We start from the raw sequence: 21,598 nt of genomic DNA, 5'->3' as shown, positions 1-21,598 counted from the left end.
GCTTGTGTTCTCAAGGATCCCAAGGTCTTTGAGGTGAGGAAAAGGATATGTTTAAAGATGTTATCAATACAATGCAAGAATAACTGGATGTGATAAGGACTATTGAAACATAAATGTTGGGCACCTAACTCCGCAAGGGAGTGCCCTGTGAAAGCTGCACAGAGGAGGCAACAGGGCCCTAGTCCACAGGCAAACAAGGATGAAAACTATATTCAAGGCAAGGGGAGAAATAAGCAGAAGAGTACAGAGGTGAGGACAGAACGTGGGTACTGAGGGAAATCAAGCTTTCTATGCGGCTACAGCACAGGGTGTGACTGCAGGATGAGAAAAGGAAAGGCTTGCCAGGAGCAGTTGGACTTTACGCCATTGCCAAGAGGAGCAAATGAAAAATTATGAAAGGGGGAATGAGATGATCAGCTACGCTTTCTTAAAGTACCACTAAGGCAATATGGAGAAAAGACTGGAGAAGCTTTAGACTGGGGGCAGAAAACTCACGTAGGAGGCAAATACTCAGATGAGAAAGATGAGGGTATGTGTTCCAGTGGCCATGGGGTCAGAGAGGGGAGGTGTAAGCAGGAACAATTTATGATGTAGTCAATATGAATTAGAGACTGGTGAGACTGCAGAGGAGAGCAAGGGAAATAGGAAGTTACTGAGAAGCACTCCTGGTTATTCACCAAAATATGGAATATGGGAATGGGGCACAGCTTCTTGTTGCTGTAGGATTTTGATTGGGAAGGAGGTTTACAACTGGTGGGTGGATAGGAGATGAGTCCCGTTTTAGACATGCTGAGTATGAGGTACATTGGTGTATTCCAGTATCCAGTGAGAAGAGTGATATGTATAAAGACAATCCACAATCAGCAATACAGGTCTGGAAAAGGACGGGCTGGTGACATGGATTTGCAGAGGGTAATAGCTGAAGCTATGGGTATTGGTGTGGTGAGGAGAGAGAATGCTGAGAAGGGAACCCTAGAATACTTCAATGCTTCGTGGTTTTCCAGAGAAAAAGGAGTCAAAAAAGGAAGATGAAAAAGAATGGTGAAAGGTTAGAAGAACCAAAAGAAAAAGAAGGCAATGAAATGAAATAAGGAAAGAGTTTCAAAAAAGAGTGAACAGTCAAATAGTACCAAATAATGCAGAATGGAATGAGAAATGTCCCAGGATTTGGCAACAAGGAAGATACTGGGGAACTTAATGAGCCATTTCAAGAAAGTAGTAAGGGCAGAAGCCAAACTGCAATGCTTTGAAGAATAAATAAGAAATAATAGTGTAGAAACTTAAAATGTGAACTTGTATTTTGAGAAGGTTGGCTGCAAAAAAGGAGACTTTGTTTGGTAAATATTTATAATCTTATGTAGAGTAGGTTATTTTGTTCCACTTTGACTCTCTATTCTGAATCACCTTAGAAAGAATGAACCTCTGTATTAAATTGAAAGGACAGTTAACCCTCCCTGGTGATACTGGAAAGATAGAAAATAACCAATGTTTGCAATGTCAAATTTTTACCTGGTATTTATTCACTTTTGTTATTTCCATGTGTACTTTTATGAGTTACAGAGCTAATGATGCTAGACTCTAATAATCACACACAAATGTAGAAAAAAATAATTACCTGTGAGCTCCCCCTTTCCAAATACTGGCAATCTCAACTGCTTTATTCAACTACTTCTGATCCTTATTTTAAACTTTTTCATTTCATTTCACTTTTTAGATACTGAACACTAAGATGGAACCAATTCATATTTTAGCTAGGTAACCTAACTGAAGTTACCCCTAGGCTAATGGCAAACTTTCATTTCTTTCAGCGTACTTTATGGTAGACACTTGTTCAGAGTGCCAGAGAATCCATGGCCCTCACACCCAATCTATTTTTTCCAGGAGGTTTATTTTTTACTACATGGCGGCAGGGGTAGGGGCTAAGGTTGGCGGGGGGAGAGGTCTCGTTAACTTACCCCTCATGAACTCTGAAGTATCTACAGGAGCAGATTAAAGGAACACAAAAAATCTGGCACCAAGGAAAGATTTGACTCAGACATTACAATATAAGATGTGTTATTCCATGAGACAATGTTATATTAAATATTATTTTGAACCCCTGTGGTTTGGCACTGTGGCCTCATTTGGCCTCCATACTTATTTGGCACTAACTTGCTGAACACAGACACTTTCTTTCATCTTTTATCATTATGAACATTTACTGACCACGTTCAGAGTATTGCCTGCCATAGAACAAAGAGGTACAGGCTATCCTTGCCCAGGGGGCTTACCACATTAATGGAGAAGGCAAGGTGACAGATTTAGGGTGGGAATGTGGGGGGACGGTTGGGGGACAGTTCTAACATGAGATAGTTCTAATATTCACTGTGTATCTCTACTATCTTCTGGAGGAAGGCTGGGGAGGGCGATCCAGAAGTAACACTGCAATGCTGGGAGGCAGATGGGGAAGAATATTTAAACCAAGAAAGTAAGAAGGAACAACACTGAGAAATGGGAACAAGGGCTATGGGCTGGAGAAAAAGAAAAACTGTGGGATAAATGGAAAGTGTACACTATGCAAATGATATATTAAGAACAGTATTTCTACATGTATCAAATGAATTTAAGAGGAAGAATTTAAGACATTATACTTCTTTAGCTTTATAGATACTAAGCCTTTTGTCTTGAAGAATAATTAAACTGAATATGCCATTACCAAGAAACAGAAAAAAGTGACTAAAGAGTATCTCTCATTCCCTCTTTAGCCATTCCAGAAGATATGAGAATATTTACCTATTTCTTTTTGCCTAAGAACAGCTTCCAGATGGGTTTTTTTGGGGGGGGGGTGAGAATGTTAAACCTATTCTCGACTCATATGATGTACAGGTAATTTTTCCCTTGCTTTGCCTGTATAATAACACAACCTGGTATTGTCAGCACATTAGCATTCACCCTCCTGCTTCCCTGCCTCCTGCTGGGAGACCACAGGTCTCACGAGGCATAATTGACTTCCACCTCCTTTAAGGTCAAGTGCGTCAAAGTAGTATTAAATGAACAGCACCTAACAAAATGAGAGGTGAGGGAAACTCTAATGACTTCAGGTAAATACACTCGGAAGAGGTGCTTACACACAAGAGTGTGAAATACCAGTAATGTGTCTCATTTTTAAATGACATGGCAAAACACAGACTATCACTGAGTCCTTCAAACTTAAGTGAGAGTACCTTCTCTCAAGCACACAGCCACCACTCACAAAAGACTAACTAATCCTAACAGGTCAAAGAACAATGTTTACTTCCTTCCCCAAACAAAGTGATGTAAACTACTCCCAAATTAGTGACCCTCGGTACAATACAGTGAAACAAAGATATCATAACCCCCATAAACTGGGGGCTGGGTGAGGATAGCTACAAAGGACTATCTGAATGAAACTCTGAAAAAACACTGTGAAGGTTTAGCACTCATATTTTAAGTGTTGGTTAATATCTACTTGGAAATAAAATGAAAATTAAGAAATACATGATTGAGGTAATTAATGAGACCTCAGAGGATGTAATAATGGATTTCAAATTAAGGCTCAATTTCTGTGTTTTCTTTGGAGCATTCATTTTATGTGGAAAACCCTAAAGGAGACTGATGTCACACATTGAGTTCAGGCCAAAATGTTTGCCAAATGATGTCGCTGTCGTAATCAGTAAGCAATTGGCTTTCCCACTGCGGGTGGGTGGGGGTAGGGATCAGCTCAGGAAAGCCTGTTCCCAAGCATGTTAATGCAAAGTTTCCTTAGCTATAACCTGTGTGGTTTGGTCTGTCCATATGGCAATATTATATCCACATTTCATGACAACTTTCTGTTCACTGACCAGCTCCAAAGTGTGGATATGTGTCACCGATGACCTGAATTATGTACTTGGCTGAATTACAAGTGGAGTCTATGTGAAAGGTTTTACACAAAAGCAATGCCAGTAATTTTTGGCCTTTCTAGATGGCCTCACAGGAAAGCCAAAACAAAAATCACTTTTAGTCAGTGTAATTTTGCAAAATTTTCCCATAAGTGAAATGCCAATTTTGTCTGTACTTTCAAAAACCTTGCACATTTTTTTCTTTTTCAGTTTCAATGAAGAAAAGGGCTATGAAACAAAAAAAAAAAAAGAAGAAAAATTTTTTTTTTGAAACCATGAATTCTTTTTAGAATATTAAAACAAACCATGTATACTAACCATATGTATTACTGAATTTTTTGGCCTTGAAATAACCACTAAAGCAGGAAACACATATTGTTATGGCAACTCTGTATAAAAATGTGGCTTCAACCATGGATTTTTTAAAAGCCTTAAATTACTTTTCATAATATAATATCTTGGCCAAGTAGGTTAGCACTGATATTCCAATTTTATAAATCAGGAGGTCAAATGGTAGCTTCTCAAAAGCCACATAGTGGGAAAGGAGTGACAAGTAGAATGAATTTCTTGTTCCTGTCCTGTCCAGGTTTGACCAGATAAGACCAGTGGTGCAGGGGTCATAGGAATCTCTGGAGGAACGTTAGCAGGGGTCTAACTTCAAGAGTTGTTGCCTTGACCACACCCTGAGCAAGTTCTTCCTTTTAGGTATTTTAGAGAACAAAACGCTTCCACTTCACCCTTTGGCTGAAACAACTTTATAAACAAAGATTTCTGTCATGGATCCTTCTCTACTATGACAGGCCTATTTTCCAGATTGGCATCAGACAAGATGACTAAAACACTGCTTCAGCCATATTTGATCCTACTGTTAACTAAGTAGACTACTTTCAAAGATTTCTCTCAAAAATATCAAATCTTCTTTCTAGAGGCTTTGGATACTCCTTTGAAATACGTAAATGAATGAGTATATTAATTTATCTAACTTTTTAGTTTAACAAGTTTGCTAGCTAGTGCTGCTTGCCATTCATTAATTTTTAAAAAAACACAACCAATTAATTAAATGTCTGCTGTAAGTCAGGTCCTATGCTAGACACTGGGTGAAAGAGGTAGATATGGTCTTCATCTACGTAAAACCCTGACTAATTTGTTCATTGTGTGAAACAGGGATACCACTGCAGACTCTAAGACTTGCTACTGATTCTTCTAAGGCATTATGAGATCATGATGGGTTGAAAAAAGGCAACACTATGGTAAAATAATAACATGTAATGCTCATAAAGACAGAATACTCAGGAGAAATCAATAAGCACACTAAAGTACTTTACTAGAGAATTCACTATCATGCCATTAGGATTTTCAGTTTCTTGGGCCTTAATTCTCAACTTTTAAGAATATCTGACAAAACAATACATAGTAGGTATAATGCTTTACTTTTTTTTATAATGCTTTAAAAAATACATACATCAAGTCTATTTTTTAAAAAATAATACGTGGAAAGCCAGCAGTTTTAAATTTCATGCACACTAAACTACTGCTGTAGAATACATTGTACTCAAATGCAATCATTTCCTTTCAGTTTTTTGGCAAGGAGTTATTTGTATTACATATTCTTGAGACTATGTCTTGCAAGTAGGGAAATGGATGCCAGATCTCTATTTAACCTTTGTCATGGATATCCAGTTGTTTGCCAGAACAAAATGGAGACCTACCACAAACACATATTTTGGTATTATAATTCTATACAGAATTACAATGTGATCAGCCTTGTACTCATACATCGCAGACCTAACACAGGATCTGGGCAGGGATGCAGAGAGATTCATTACCTCACGTGGGTACCAAAAAAATATTTAGGACTGTACACCATAACTTAACAGTCAGCAGATGTCACAAAACCATACCATTATAACTGCACAATTCAGTGGTTTCCATACAACACCATTGAATTACAGAGGTCAAAATTCATACAGTGATGATGTTATTTGATTGCTTTTTCCTTCCCAGAAAGCGGAGTTATATTTTACAAATAATTTTGGGTGTGTATTTGGATGTACATGATCAGCGAGTTTACTATTTACAAAAGAATACCATAAATGTTAAAAAGCAGTCTAAAAGAAAACATAACAAGCTCAGTGAGGGATGAATCAGGAGCTTGGATATAGAGGGACTCTGGTCTGCAGATTAGATTTGCAGCTAGTGTTTAACTTTGGGCAAATTCCACTTCTAAAATCTTTAGTTTTCTTGTATATAAAACAAAGGCAGGCTATATAATTTGTGTATCTCCTTCAGATCTAAAAATATATGATTATGTAATTGTTATGAATAAGTACCTTTTACTTCAAGCCTACAATTATAAGCCACATTATTGAAAGAGGTCAATGGGAATGACAGTGCCTCTACCACCAACTTCAAAGCCAAATCTGTATTTCCATTCTTAAAGGTTTTGGTATGTCCTTCTGTTCCTCAACAGTCACATATTCAAAACTGAACCTAATATCATCTTTGTAAATCCAGGTCCACTCACAGCCTTTCTATTCCTATTAATACAAGTAATCAATCTATCAGACAACTATAAAAAATTACAGAAATCTCAGAATCCCAGAATTTAAGCTAGAAAAGACCTAGCAATCTAGACTAGCTACATAGTGGCAGAGGCAGACCAGAAGCTAGCTTTCCTGATAATATATTTGATGTTATTATCCCTAGAATCATTACTAGGTATAAAAACCTTGTGCTTGGTGTTATGGGAGCTCTGGAAGAAATTTTAGATTCAATTATAATATAGTTAATAAGATATATAAAATAATGCGTAGATAATCCAGGGAGAACTCAGGTGTTCGTTCTGTGGTACAGATACCACTTTTGCAATAGTATGGAAGGTCAGGCAAAAAGGAGATTAAGGACTATAATTATCCAACAGCCGACACAACCCTAGTGAAAATACAGGACATACAGTAAATACTCTATAAATGTATCTACTAACTGGCTCACAGCTACTAGCTTAACAGCCCTGTAAAACAGGAAGCCAAAGACTGAATGTGGAAAGGCAACCTCAAACTTCTGTTCCATCTGGACTATAAAGAGGAAGAAGAGTCATTAAATCACATCAAAATGGAAATTTTTGCCTCATAAATGGGAATCGGGGTAGAATATTAAAATTAACTGTATCCTGAATTTGCAACTCACAGGTAAACTTTTCTGGCAAGTATATTAATTCCTCATATGAGAAGATGAGGCTAAATACCTTTGGCCAGCCAGGAGGATGATGACTGGCACAAAAGTGATGAATAAATATCACTACACAGAAAGGCCTTATGGAAGGGCGGAGGGTATCAGAGTTAAAAGTATAGACTTGAGTTGGAACAACAAAAGGGTTTGCAGCATAGTCCTGTCCTCTCACTAGCTATTTGACCTTGAGCAAAGCACTTAATCTCTTTAAATCGCAGTTTCACCCTCTGTTAAAAAAAAAGACATGAATCCCATAGGTTCTTGTGATTACTAAATTATATAATACATAGAAAGTGATAACTATGGTATCTGGCATGGAGAAAGCACTCAGAAAGCATTAACACTGCATTAATCAGGACTCTCCAGAGATACAGAACATTTATATATACACATACACACACACACATATACATACACATACAAACACACACACACACACACACACACATATATATGAAAACATTTATTACAAGGTACTGGCTTACATGATTATGGAGGCTGAGCAGTTCTGTGATCTGCTGTCTACAGACTGGACACTTAAGAAAGCCAGTGGTGTAGTTCAAAGGCCGGAGAGCTGGAGAGTAGGATGGTAAAGATTCCAGTTCCAATATAAAGGCCTGAAAATAAGGAGTGCCATGGGCAGAAGATTGATGTCCTAGTTCAATCACTCAGGCACAGTTAATTCAACCTTCCTCCACATTTTTGTTCCATTCTGGCCTTCAACAGATTGGGTGATGCCCACCGACACTGGGGAGGGCCATCTGCTTTACTCAGTCTATCAATTCAAATGCTAACCTCCTCTAGAAACACCGTCATAGATACTGCCAGAAATAATGTTTAACTAGCTATCTGGGCATCCTGTGGCCCAGTCAAGTTGACATATAAAATTGACCATTACAAGTATCTTTCTTCAAATTTGTCTTTCTTCAAGGTAGTTTATGTACTCTGTGTGATACCTCTGGACATTTTTTGAATTGCCAAGAAAGCATTTAATTAGACCCTATACTGGGTGCTAAGGATGTGACAATGAATAAAATCTTTCAATCTTTCATAGTTCAGTATGGGGGAGACAGACACAAAAACAAGTAAGTGCAATGCAAAGCTGTAGGTCAGTGACAACAAAGGATACAGAGGAGGCACAAATGAGGGATTATTCTCAAAGCACGGTTATACTCTATTTCCTTTAGTGTAAGAGTATAACTGAATGTCATAATGACCTAACACTGAGCTGGGCATGATAGTGCTCAATGAGCTTTTTTCTCTTTTCTTAAACCATCAAGACCTATTTCCTCCTTTTTGGAAATCATTCTACCTAGATAAGCAGAAATGTTAGAGCAGGTATGAAGAACACAGCCTACCATATATGCAAAATCAATCATTCAATCAAAGTGATGGTTTTAAAGTACACCAAAATACTCTAATGTTTCTCTGGCCTGCCACTGTTACAAGATCCTCACACCAATTGCATCTTCTTGACTAAAGTTATTATGAACAATCAAATATTTTCACTCTTAGGTAAGTGGGCTTATTTTCTATTTGTTTTGTTATACAGCTCCTTCCACAGGGCCAAGAACATGGGAGAAGTATAATAAGTATTTTTTGAATGACTTAATGAAATGTAGTAAAAGTTGCTACATTTTAATCTATTATTTTCCATTAATCTCCCATTATATATTTGCTTCTGGATTAGTTTCCGTTGTTTAGTGTGGTCATGGGAGAATGGGATATAAGACAAGTCAATTTTGATGGATAAGCAAAATGAGCTTGAGAGCTTTGGGACTGTCCCAAAGAAGGCAGAAGAGAAGGTAGGTTCTTTATCATGGCACTGGAAGAAAGAATGATTCTAAAGGGGGAATTTAAAGGTAAACACAACAGAAACATTAACTAACAAATAACTAAAAACAACTCTCTCAATTCACACTATGTACAATTTTTATATCCTATATTTTTTTACTAACAAAAATATCATGAACATTTTCCTAAATCATCAACTATTCCTTTACACCTGAGGTCCCCAACCCCTTGCTGTGGACTGGTATCGGTCCATGGTTTGTTAGGAACCAGGATGCACAGCACGAGGTGAGCAGTGCGCTAGTGAGTGAAGCTTCATCTGTATTTACGACTGCTCCCCAGCACTCACATCACCACCTGAGCTCTGCCTCTGTCAGATCAGCAGCGACATTAGATTCTCATAGGAGTACAAACCCTACCATAAACTGTGCATTGGAGGGATCTAGATTGCATGCTCCTTATGAGAATCTAATGCCTGATGAGCTGGTGTGGAGCTGAGGCAGTGATGCTAGCGCTGGGGAGCAGCTACAAATACAGATTATCATTAGCAGAGAGTTCTGACTGCACAGAGACCATAATAAATCAATTGCTTGCAGACTTATATCAAAACTCTACTGGTGAATGGCAAGTGACAATTGCGCTACATCTGGTGGCAGGCTTATGGTATGTAATTATTAATAATAGAAATAAAGTGCACAATAAACGTAATACGCTTGAATCATCCCAAAACCATTCCCCCAACCCCAAATCCATGGAAAAACTGTCTTCCATGAAACCACTCCCTGATGCCAAAAAGGTTGGGTACCACTGCTCTATACCATAATTTTTTTTTATTTCAATAGATTTAGGGGTATAAGTGGGTTTTGGTTACATGGATGAATTGCATAGTAGTGATGTCTGGGCTTTTAGTGTACCTGTCACCCGAATAGTGTACATTGTACCCAATAGGTAATTTATTTTCCCTCACTCCCCGCCACCTTCCCACCTTCTGAGTTTCCAATGTCAATTATACAACTCTGTATGCCCACATGTACCTGCAGCTTAGCTCCCACTTGCAAGTGAGAACATGCAATATTTGGTTTTTCCATTCCTGAGTTACTTCACTTAGGATAATGGTCACTAATTCTATCCAAATTGCTGCAAAAGACATTATTTCGTTCTTTTTATGGCTAAGTAGTATTCCATGGTGTATATATACCACATTTTCTTTATCCATTCATCAGTTGATGGGCACTTAGGTTGATTCCATATCTTTGCAATTGTGAATTGTGCAGCAATAAACACAATTGTAGGAATCTTCTTGATATAATGACTTTTTTTTCCTTTGGGTAGATACCCAATAGTGGGATTGCTGGATCAAATGATAGATGTACTTGTAGTTCTTTGAGAAATCTCTATACCATTTTCCATAGAGGTTGTACTAATTTATATTCCCACCAATAATCTAAACCATAATTTTTAAGTAGATGACTACTACTGTATCATACAGATGTAGCACAATTTATTTAACAAATTTCCTATTGTGGGCATCTAGACACCTCCTGATTTTTCACTGTTATAAAGAACACTATGACAAATAGCTTCATATGCCAATTAATTATTATGCCTTCCTGATTGTTGACTTAGAATTCTTAGATGTAGAATTGCTGCATCAAAAGTTATGAATCTATTTAAGGATTTCAAAACTTATAGCTAAACTGCTCTCTGTAAAAGATATTTTTTACCATTACTCACATTGAAGGAGAGTACCCGTTTCTTACTTTATAACTTTACCTGGGACTGTTTTTGAATCTGACCTCATTTTAAATATGACATGATGTTATAAAGAGTGTAGCGTGAATGTTAATAACATGAATCAGACTTTCCCACTGACTTCAGATTTGATTTTAGAGATGTGTTACTTCTGTGGAAAAAAAAATCTAACATATCATCAAAAACACACTTAAAGATTATAACACTTTCTTAAAAGAGTATTTTGACCGTGTCAATATAAATTTCAGTATATTTCCTTTTCCTCATCAAATTCAGGTTTTCATGGCCTACCATCATTGGTTTTTCAAAACATTACTTCTGTTGCTCCTTTTCTGAAAGGTTTGATACCTCCTCCTTCCACATATCCTACACCAATCCTGAGAGTCCAAATCCAGAATCCTGGCTCACCTTTCTCACCACAAGACATATCTGGCAATAGTTCACAACACTTAGTACTGGCTTACATGGCCCTGACAAGTCTGATTTGTTTAAAATTGTGTAATCTAAGGAACTTTGCCAAATTCCCCCTCTAATAGTTTGCAGTGTATGAGAATTCCATATCAATTTCTACTCATCAACTCTCACTTCCTTACATTTCCTCTCTATTTATGATGCACATACGCTTGCCATGGTATTTTCCCATTTATTTCCATTAATTTCTCAGTAATGGCCTGAAATATCTGAGATGCCTGACAGACGGGTAACTTATGGATTCAGAAGATGTTTCAGAAGAAACATATTAGTAAGATTTATGAGGCCGAATATGTTTTTTATGGGTTTTTTCTTTTTCTTTTCTGTGACAGTCTTGTTATGTCGCCCAGGCTAGACTCAAACTCCTGGCCTCAAGTGATCCTCCCACCTGGGTAGCTGGTACTATAGGCGTAAGCTACCATGCCTGGCTTCTTTTCTTAAAAATAAGCAATTTCTACTTCACAGTTTTACCACTTTATATCTTGTATTTTTTGTTCTGATAAATATGATATTCAAGGCGTTTCATGCCATAACAAACATGAGAATATATTTAAGAAAAGGAAAAATATGGAAAAAGAGAATCATATGTGGAAAAGAAGGCTTCAAGGCATATAGGCTTCAGGGTCCTGCAAATAGCCTTCCTCTTACTTCCTGCTCCCCAAAGGTAACCCACAGTGAATGGTTTCTTGTATATTTTTCTAAAAAATTAATGTAAGCATATATCAGCAATTCATGACATGCAATACTTTTCCTATTCTTTTTTTAAGTGGTTGCATATTATTCCATTTTATAGATGCAAATCATTTAGCCAGGCCCGCTTATTAGTTTTACTTTATTTATTTTTAAAGTTTTTTTTTTTGAGACAGAGTCTTGCTCTGTTGCACAAGCTAGAATGCTGTGGCATCAGCCTAGCTCAAAGCAACCTCAAACTCCTGGGCTCAAGTGATCCTCCTATTTCAGCCTCCCGAGTAGCTGGGACTACAGGTGTGCCCACAACGCTTGGTTAATTTTTTCTATTTTTAGTAGAGACGGGGTCTTGCTCTTGCTCAGGCTGGTCTCAAACTCCTGACCTCAAGTATTCCTCCCACCTTGGCCTCCCAGAGTGACAGGATTAGAGGCATGAGCCACGGCACCCAGACTCCTTATTAGTGTTAGATTGCATCCTTTTTTTTCTATTATTGTTCAGTGAGTTGACTCTTAATAACTTCAAATGCCTCTTAATTTCAACTTTCCATTAGAAACAGGTTAATCATTGGTAATAGAGAGATACCACTTTACATAAACTAGGATAACTTTAATAAAAAAGACAGATAATAACAAGTGTTGACATGGATGTGGAGAAACCGAACTCTCATATACTGCTGGGAAATGGTGCATTGGAAAACAGTCTGGCAGTTCCTTAAACAGTTAAATGTAGAGTTACTGCCTTATTTCAGGCTGCTATAACAAAATACCATAGTGGCTTGTAAACAAGAAATTTATTTTTCATAGTTCTGGAAGCTAGAAGTCTGAGATCAGTGTGCTAGCATGGTTGGTTTCTGGTGAGGTCCCTCTTCCCAGTTGCAGACTGCTGTCTTTCTCCTTTCTCCACATATCCTCACATGGCCAAAAGTGGGAGAAAAAGTTCTTTTTCTTTTTTTCTTTTAAGAGACAAGGTCTTGCTCTGTTGTCCAGGCTAGAGTGCAGTGGTGTGATCATAGCTCACAGTAACCTCCTGCCTTGGCCTCCCAAGTAGCTAGAACTACGTGTGCATGCCACCATACCTGCCTAATTTTTTTTTTTAAATTTTTTGTAGAGACAGGGGTCTCACTATGTTGCCCAGGCTGGCCTCGAACTCCTGGCATCAAGTGTTCCTCCTGCCTTGGCCTCCCAAAGTTCCTGGCCAAGAAAAAGTTCTTATATGGCACTAATTCCATTCATGCATTACTCTACCATCACTACCTAATTATTTCCCAAAGGCTCCACTTCCTAATACCATCACATTAGGGGTTATTATTTCACCATTAGAATTTTGAGGAACATAAATATTCAGTCCACTGCAGTTACCGTAAGACTGACAATTCCACTCCTAGATATATACCTGAGAAAAATGAAAATGTGTCGATACAAAACCTTATACATAAATGTTCATAGGAGCATTATTCGTAATAGTCAAGAAGTAGAAACAACCCAAATGTCCATCAACTGATGCATGAATAAACAAAATTGTGGTACATTCAAGTGATGGAATGCTACTCGTCAATTAAAAAGAAACCCTGTGCCCATTAAGCAGTCACCATAATCCACTTGAAACCATTACTCTCCTTTCTGTCTCTATGGATTTGCCTATTCTGTACACTTTACATAAAAGGAATCATACAATACGTGACTTTTTACATCTGGCCTTTTTCACTTAACATAATGTTTTCAAAGTTCATCCATGTTGAAACATATATCAGCACTTCATTCCTTTTTGTAGCTGAATAAAACTGAAAGGCTCCTTATGGACAAAAGCTGATTGATTTAAATGATCAATATGATAGATGTGAAACTATTAATAATAATGTACATTTCTCAGGAGATACAGGTTTGCTGTTTTCTTAAAACCTTACAAATAATTGCCGGGCACGGTGGCTCATGCCTGTAATCCTAGCACTCTGGGAGGCCGAGGCGGGCGGATTGTTTGAGCTCAGGAGTTCGAGACCAGCCTGAACAAGAGCGAGACCCCGTCTCTACTAAAAGTAGAAAGAAATTAATCGGGCAGCTAAAAATACACAGAAAAAATTAGCCGGGCATGGTGGTGCATGCCTGTAGTCCCAGCTACTCGGGAGGCTGAGGTAGGAGGACTGCTTGAGCCCAGGAGTTTGAGGGTGCTGTGAGCTAGGATGATGCCACGGCACTCTAGCCCGGGCAACACAGTGAGACTCTGTCTCAAAAAAAAAAAACCTTACAAATAAGAATTTTTAATGTCATCAGGAACCAAAGGATAGGGACTTGGGAATAGGTAAATGGGGATATCCCAAAAGGAAATAACCAAAGGCAAATGATTATTTGCTGGGGGAAAAAAAAAGGAGAAAAGACATTTTGGTGATTTGTTATCCATTCATTCATTCCACATTCATGTAACTTAACACTATATATGGAAGTAGGGACTAGGGAAAAAATAATGAAGACATGGACTTGTCTTTGAGGCCCAGGTAGAAAAAACATAAGTAGCACAAGGTAATTACTTGTGAGTTGTGACAGAGACATGTACGAGAGTGCTTGAGGATGCAACTGAAAGATGGATGAGTCCTGCATGGGGGAAAGCTGAAGGCTTCCCAACAGGCAGCAATTAGCTTGAAGGCTGAGTAGACTTAGCAGGCAGAGAAATGTACCCACAGGTACGAGGGAATGAAAAAGACAAGTTTGTGGAATTAAGTGTCTGTTGAGGATATATGTGTGTGCCATGACCTTGGATTTCTCCTTTATACTGAGCCCAAAAGACATCTGTCATGCAGAAAAATATTAACCAGCCACTGGTAACTTCTCAGAGAATGTACAGTATATACATGGCATTGTGTTAGGTGTATCTAGAGTCAAATTTGGAAAGAACTTAATAATAACAACAATAATGACAACAACAACAACCAGAAAACTATTTTAAGCAAAACACCAAAGAGGGCAAGTTTCTTTAGAAATGGATTCCACATTACCCATTACCATACAACTTCCTGGTAAAGACTTACTTTACAGCAAAATGGGATTCGAGAAATATATTTCCATTTGGCTGAAATAAATGGAAAAATCTCATTTCATCCTAAATCCCAGAAAGGGAGGTATGGATGTGTAATATGTTACCTAATTCCTATTGCCTGGCCTAAAATCGGCCAATTATAGCAACATGTGAACAAATGGCAATGAGATATAACCAACTGGAAAAAAGAAGGGAACAAGAGTGTCTATTTATCTTAACTGTACCCTGAGCTCTGCCAAGAAGATGTTCCAATCTCCATCTCTTCGTCCTTGGAAAGAACTACTCAGCTAACCTTACATAGAGACTGACACTGTCTTTGGCCATCCTTTGAGTTTGGCCCCAAGTTTGTTGGGCAACATTGAGAAAAAAATAACACAAGTTTCGTGTTGATGTTTCCATCTTGCTATCTTCTTCCTTGCACTTGGGCTAACTGAGAAGAATATAGGTAACTATTTGTGCAAAGAATTTGGGATCTATGGATTTTGGATCTATAGACCAAAAGTAAAATATAAACCCAGTAAAATATTTATTTACATATGGAGATAATATTTAGAATTACAGGCTATTACTTTATCAATCTAACTACTAATATTCCCCAGATTACCTTTAAAAATGATTTCCTTGAACAGTGGCAAAGAGTACTGGATATAATAGTATACATCGGCCACCTTACCCAGCACCTGACAACTGTGAAGACATGTCTGTTTACTTTAAAAGCTCCTAGTGATAGGAAGATTTATTAGAGAAATGAAACATTTCACCTCTAAAAGCTCACAAAACCCTGTTTTTGTTACATTAGTCTTGCCAGGAGAATTCTGAATGTGTTTGCATTCTATCAGTCGACAGTGTGAGTCAGTCTGTCCCAAACCGGTTTTCTAACCAGAAAATTGAGAAGTTTGATGACACATTTAGGTAAACATACTCACTGGATGAAGTTATTTAAATTTTTATAGCCTTTTAATCCTCTCTAAGCCTTTGAAATCCATACAGGTTTTTAGACAAGATTTAACTTCTTATGAGTCAAAGAGTAGAAATTATACATATAAACCAACTTTATTAAGAATTTCATGAGTTCTGGATAACTAATATCTAATACTGTACTTGAAAGGGCAATGAGGGTGAGCTGACCCCAAACTGAAGCCTTTAAATGTTAACTAATCAGCCTTATTCTTAATTAAAATTTCAGCTCTAAATATGCTTCTTCTTGCCCCAAGAACTGAATTTCTCATAGATTCTGGTTGGATGACGACAGCTCTTGCTGACAATGATAAATGAACTCTGAATGTGAAGGGTTCACTCAAGTGAAAGAACAGGAAAGGAGTTGTAGGCCACAACTCTCATCACTTACTCTGCAGGCAATCTGAGAATTCAATAGGCAGTTGAATGCAAATGGAATAAAAATGTGGCAAAATATACATTGAATTTATCCAAATTAACTAGAACTGATAGCAACTGAAGTTATTATGAGTTAACTAAAATCTATAGTGTGATGGACTTTTTAATCTATACAGATGAAAGGCATGACACATGGATCCAAAGATTATAAATTCCTCTTGACACCCTATTATTAGCTGTATTATTACTTCTTTATGCAGAAAAACTTTTCAGGTGAATTCACTCGTTCTCTTGCCCTGGAGAGTTTCTGCTTCAACTAAAAGAAATCTGGCCCCTGCCATGAATGAGCATTTCTGTTCCAAAATTTGACTTTTCATTATTCGCTGTTACTCTTGGGAGCAAATTCATAACAAGTAACTAAGGTACAAGAGAGTGGCTCTAAAACTTATTGGTATGGTGACTCTTTGTATCCTCCAGTCCTTCTGTCCTGCCCCAAGGGTTCTGTCTTACTTCTCCATGGATATATAAAACATACATATGCTTGTGTGCATGAATGTGCACACACACATCAAAACTCAATTTATTTTGTAGGTAGCACCACCAAACCCTAGCTCAGAGTACCTCTGTTCCGTTCTCTGTTTGGTGTTGGATCAGACGGAGAATTAATCCTATGAGGAGAGACCAGAACTTGAAATAGGTGGCTTTTTCCATTTCTTTCACCCATAGTCTCAACTTCTAGCACCTAAATTATGACACTCAAACATCTACTTGTTTGAGAAATGCTGCATTAGAACGTTTGATTACTAAATTTTCCAGGTAAGGCTTTCTTTGTAATAGTCCATACACATACACATGCACAGTAATAGTTCTCCAATAATTTTTTTTTAAATTATAGAGTGGATAATTGGTAAATTATTCATGACGAGTAACTAGGGTCAGAGTAATCTCATATAGAACTTCAATTAAACCTCAAAGCTAATTAAGATTCCCATTAAGAGAAAGACCACACACATTTATGCACACAGAGGACATGAATGCTTTTTTGTAGAGATGGCAGATTCTGTTTTGTATATTCCATATAAAAATAATACAAAGAAAGGTCTCTTATAAAGAACTTGATAATTTGTGATAATAATAATAGCAATAGTTATATTTTACTAAATGTTTACTGTCAAACACTGTGCTAAGCATTTGAGATGGATTATCTCATTTACTCTTCATAACAATCTTTTAAAGTAAGTACTATAGTTGTCCACACAGTATTTGGATAATCAATGAAGAAGTTTAAAGACATTAAGTAACTTTCCCAAAGTCACACTGCTGGTAACAGTAGAGAAGAATTAGGACTCAGGGACTCCCAAATCTGAGCTCTTAACCCTTCTCTGCCAGTGGTTCCCAAACCTAAGTAAGTGATCATCATAGTTGCCAGGGGAGATATTTCAAAGTACAGAAGAATTCTGGGCTCAATCCAAACACACTGAATCAGAATCTTCAACTGTGGCGTTTGGAGATAGCAACACAATGGCATCCAAAATATGGTTCAAATGTTCTTTTAAGATGCCAAGAGAACACGAGTGAAGCCAGTTGTCACATAGTTGTCTGAGTCAAATCATCTGCCTTGAATAGAAAATAGCATCCTTTTTTCCACATAAACCTCTTCTCACTGTATAGCAGTCAGAAAGGTCTTGTTTGCTGAAAGATCAAATGAGGTCATGGTCATACCATGTCAGCAGTTAGTACCAAGATACCTAGCTACATGGGCTGTGTTATGAAAGATGAAAGTGATACAGCACAGCAAATCTGCTGATTCAGAATTGCTGAGTCAGAACTTCACTGGTAGAGAATCAATGTAGACAAACAGTTTAAAAATTATCGGCTACATTCATTGTATGATCACATTAAGGTTTGTTAATAGCCGATGTATAGTTTTAATTTCTGAAAAATCTACTTACCTTCTAGTTCATTTATTCATTCATTTCAAAATACTTAATTGAGTTTTTTCCACGTGCAAGGCATTAGAACACACACATAATCCCTGCCCTCAGGAGCCAAAAAACATTCAGGTGGTAGAAAAAGAGGTAATCACTGATTAGGGGGGTCAGGAATGGCTTCATGGAAAAGATAGCATTTAAGCTGCAATTTGAAAGATAGGTATAGATAAGACAGGCAGAAAGAGAGATGAAAAAACAGAAAGCATTATGGGCGGACTTAATAGCATAAAGAAAGGAGATTAGGGCAAAAAGTGCAAGCAAATTCAGGAAAGAGCAAGGAGCATGCTTTGGCTTAAGTACAGGTAATGTGGAAAAAAAGGAGAAGCTATGGTTGCAATGTTAGTTTCAGAGAACAAAGAGCTGTGGATGTCAAATTAAAGGGGTAATAAGTAGCTAAGATACCTTTCAGCAGCATAATGATAATATGACAAAGTAATACAAGCGCAAGAAGTCAAAAGATCTGAGTTGAAGGGCAGCTTCTGCTATAAAATGAACTACGCCTACGTATTTGTTACAGTAAAGTCTAAATGACTGTAACAGAGTCCCCAAAGTATGTTTATGTAAGTTTAAATATAGTCTAATTATTTAAATATGTTTTAAATTATTGAAACCTTAGTTAAATAATCTTAAATATTATTTAAATAAACTTAAAGGAGCTCTCCTCCATGAGATCATTCAGAGTTGTCTTCATCTACATGATCAATACTAAAACTCTATTATATCTGTTATAGTGCATGGAGGGTGCCGGGGAGGAAGGGCAAAATATATAATAAAAAATATCTTGCTTTCAAGTTAGAGATGCTCATCTCTTCTACTCACATTTTCATTGATCCTATCCAAACTCACATAGCCACTCTCAGTACAGAAAAAGCTAGAAATGTCTGGTTGAGCAGCCATATACTCAGGAGGAGAGGGACAACTGATGTTTTGAGGACAACCAAGTTTGCCACATTCTTAGTGCAAATCACTTAACCTTTCTGTGTCTCAGTTTTATCTTCATAACCTTGAAGGAGGTGAAGATTTCTTGAAAAGAACACAAAAATCACCAATCATAAAAGGTTAAAAAATCAAAATTTTATTAAAATTAATAAGTTCTCTTAATCAAAATACTACAATAAGATAAAAAGGAAAGCTACAGATCTGGAGAAGATATACGCATATGTATAAACCAACAAAAGACTCATATCCAGAATACATAAAGAACTCTAACAAAGCAATAATAATAAAAAATAAGACTGACAACCCAACATAAAAAAAGCAGCCTTGAAGAGGCACCTCACGAAAGACGATGTCCAAATAAGCATTTGAAAGGGGGTTCGAAATTACTAATCATCAGGGAAATGCAAACTAAAATTACCAAGTTGATGAGGAAGATGTATGCAACTAGAACTTGCATACATTTTTGATGGCAATGTAAATTCCATTTATATGAAGTTGCATTTCCATTAATATTAGAGTCTATTTATATGAAGTCAAAAACAGATAAAATTAATCTATAGTAATAGAGGTCAAAATGATGGTTACCTCTCAATAAGAAAGTAGATACCAGTGGGAAGGTGAAACAAAAGAGACCTGCTGCAGAGTTGGAAATATTCTATATCTTGATCTGGGTAAAGGTTACATAGGTGTATGTGTGCGTGTGCGCGCGTGTGTGTGTATATATAGGTAAAAATGAATCAATTTGTACACTTAATATTTGTGCACATTACTAAATATAAATTATACCTCCATATGAGAGAAAAATGGACAGATAATGATTATGTTATTACAAGCTGTAAAATGGAGTATGTTATGTATTCTGAAGATGCAAGACAAAATGACTGGACTCAGCAAGTGGTGTAAGCCATAGTGACAAGCAGACTGGTCCTAATAACAGGAATTGGAAGACTGGGAGAGGACAGACGAGTTTGGCTTCAGAATGTTGTGCTTTAGGAATTGGTAAGACATCTAGGAGTAGGTACACATGTGGGACTAGATAGAACTCAGGCAGGCAAGGCTAAATATAAGTATTTCAGATTTCGGCATAGAGGGGAAGTTGAAACAATGGTAGATAAAAGTACTAAGGGAATAGCGTAGAAAGCAAAGGGCTGGACCATCCTGGCAAATGTATACATCCGGAGAGTAAGAAGAAGGGGATAAGGTATCAAGGAAGGTAGAAAAGCAGATTATGATATAGAAAGAGAACTTGGAGAGCCCAGTGCCTTGGAAACCAAAGGGAGAATTTCAAGGAGTGGGCAGGCACTCAACCAGGTTAACTGCCAATGGAGAAGTAGCAGAGGATGAAGCAGAGTGAAGCCTGTTGGATCTGACTATAAAGTCACCAATGACCTCGGAGAGAAAATATCATCAGAACGGCAGGTGCTGACACAAGACCTGAAGGACCCAAAGAGGGTGGTGAGGATGTAGATGTAGAGAGTGTGGTAACACTCTTTCAAGAGGTTGCCAGGGACGGGAAGGGAAGAGAGAGGCTAGTCAGTTGTAGAAATGGTAAAATTGAGGGAAAAAAGCCAACTGAGACTGAAGAGGCTGGAACAAAAGAGGATGAATAGAACCAAGTCCCACAGCAGAGAAGTGGGTGTGAGAGGTAAGGAGGAGATAGTTGTTACAGTGATGGGGAGTTAAAATAAGCCTGAATCTAAGGTTGACTGTGGAGTAATAAGCAGTTATTAAGAAAAGAAAACTACAAGAGAAAAGTGAGAAAACCTCAAGGCTTACTTACTAGGTTTGTAATAAGAAGATGTGAAACTAACACTAATTAATGTTTGGAAGGTTCTTTGACCTCCTTTTAAATGGAATATCCAGTTCTAAAGGGGCATGTTAAATACATTTTTAAAAAGATCTATTTTAATTTGGTCATTCAACAATGCCAGTGCTACACAGACTGCCTTGATGGAAACCAAATAAATTTTCACCAGGCAGGTTCTACTACTTAAAGTGGTTACAAAATACTTGATTGGAAAGCAATGTTTTTCTCTCCCTACTACTGAAAGATCTATTCCAAGATTAGGAACAAAAATACTAGCAAATGATAGAAGTAAAATAAGCACATTCTAATGGTGAAACAATCTGGTCTATGGCCCTTACAGACCTTTGTTTATAGTAATAAAAACCACACATTTATCATTAAGAGCAATAATAACAAAAACATTCATCACCCCAGTGTTGCCAGAAATGTAAAGTGCTTGTCTGAAAACTGGGCAGCTTAAAGCAGGTAAACAGATTAAGGCCCAATCAGATTCTGAAGTAGGAGCTTGGAAAAACAAGATGCATATCTCAATAGTTACTTTTCTGGCCAAAGATCTTGCTTAACTCAATTAGCTTGGGCTTGTTTCTATTACTTGAAGCCATACTTTTCTATTAGTAAATGAACAGTTTTTCATTTTAGGACAAATTAGTACAAGTAAATGAAGCAGCAAGGAACAATAGCTTTATCA

At 37.3% G+C, this 21,598-nt stretch overlaps 2 protein-coding genes across 2 annotated transcripts in view; one reads left to right on the top strand and one right to left on the bottom strand.

Moving 5' to 3' along the window:
• The window catches only part of CMSS1 (cms1 ribosomal small subunit homolog (yeast)), a 358,453-nt gene that overhangs the window by 240,507 nt on the left and 96,348 nt on the right, over nucleotides 1-21,598 (bottom strand). The gene's annotated exons all lie outside the window — the stretch shown is intronic.
• The window catches only part of FILIP1L (filamin A interacting protein 1-like), a 255,196-nt gene that overhangs the window by 179,657 nt on the left and 53,941 nt on the right, over nucleotides 1-21,598 (top strand). The gene's annotated exons all lie outside the window — the stretch shown is intronic.

Source organism: Propithecus coquereli, unplaced genomic scaffold, assembly GCF_000956105.1.
Source record: "Propithecus coquereli isolate 6110/MARCELLA unplaced genomic scaffold, Pcoq_1.0 Scaffold40, whole genome shotgun sequence".
NCBI lineage: Eukaryota > Metazoa > Chordata > Mammalia > Primates > Indriidae > Propithecus > Propithecus coquereli.
Note: the sequence above shows the minus strand (reverse complement) of the source record. Positions and strands in the feature narration are given on the sequence as shown.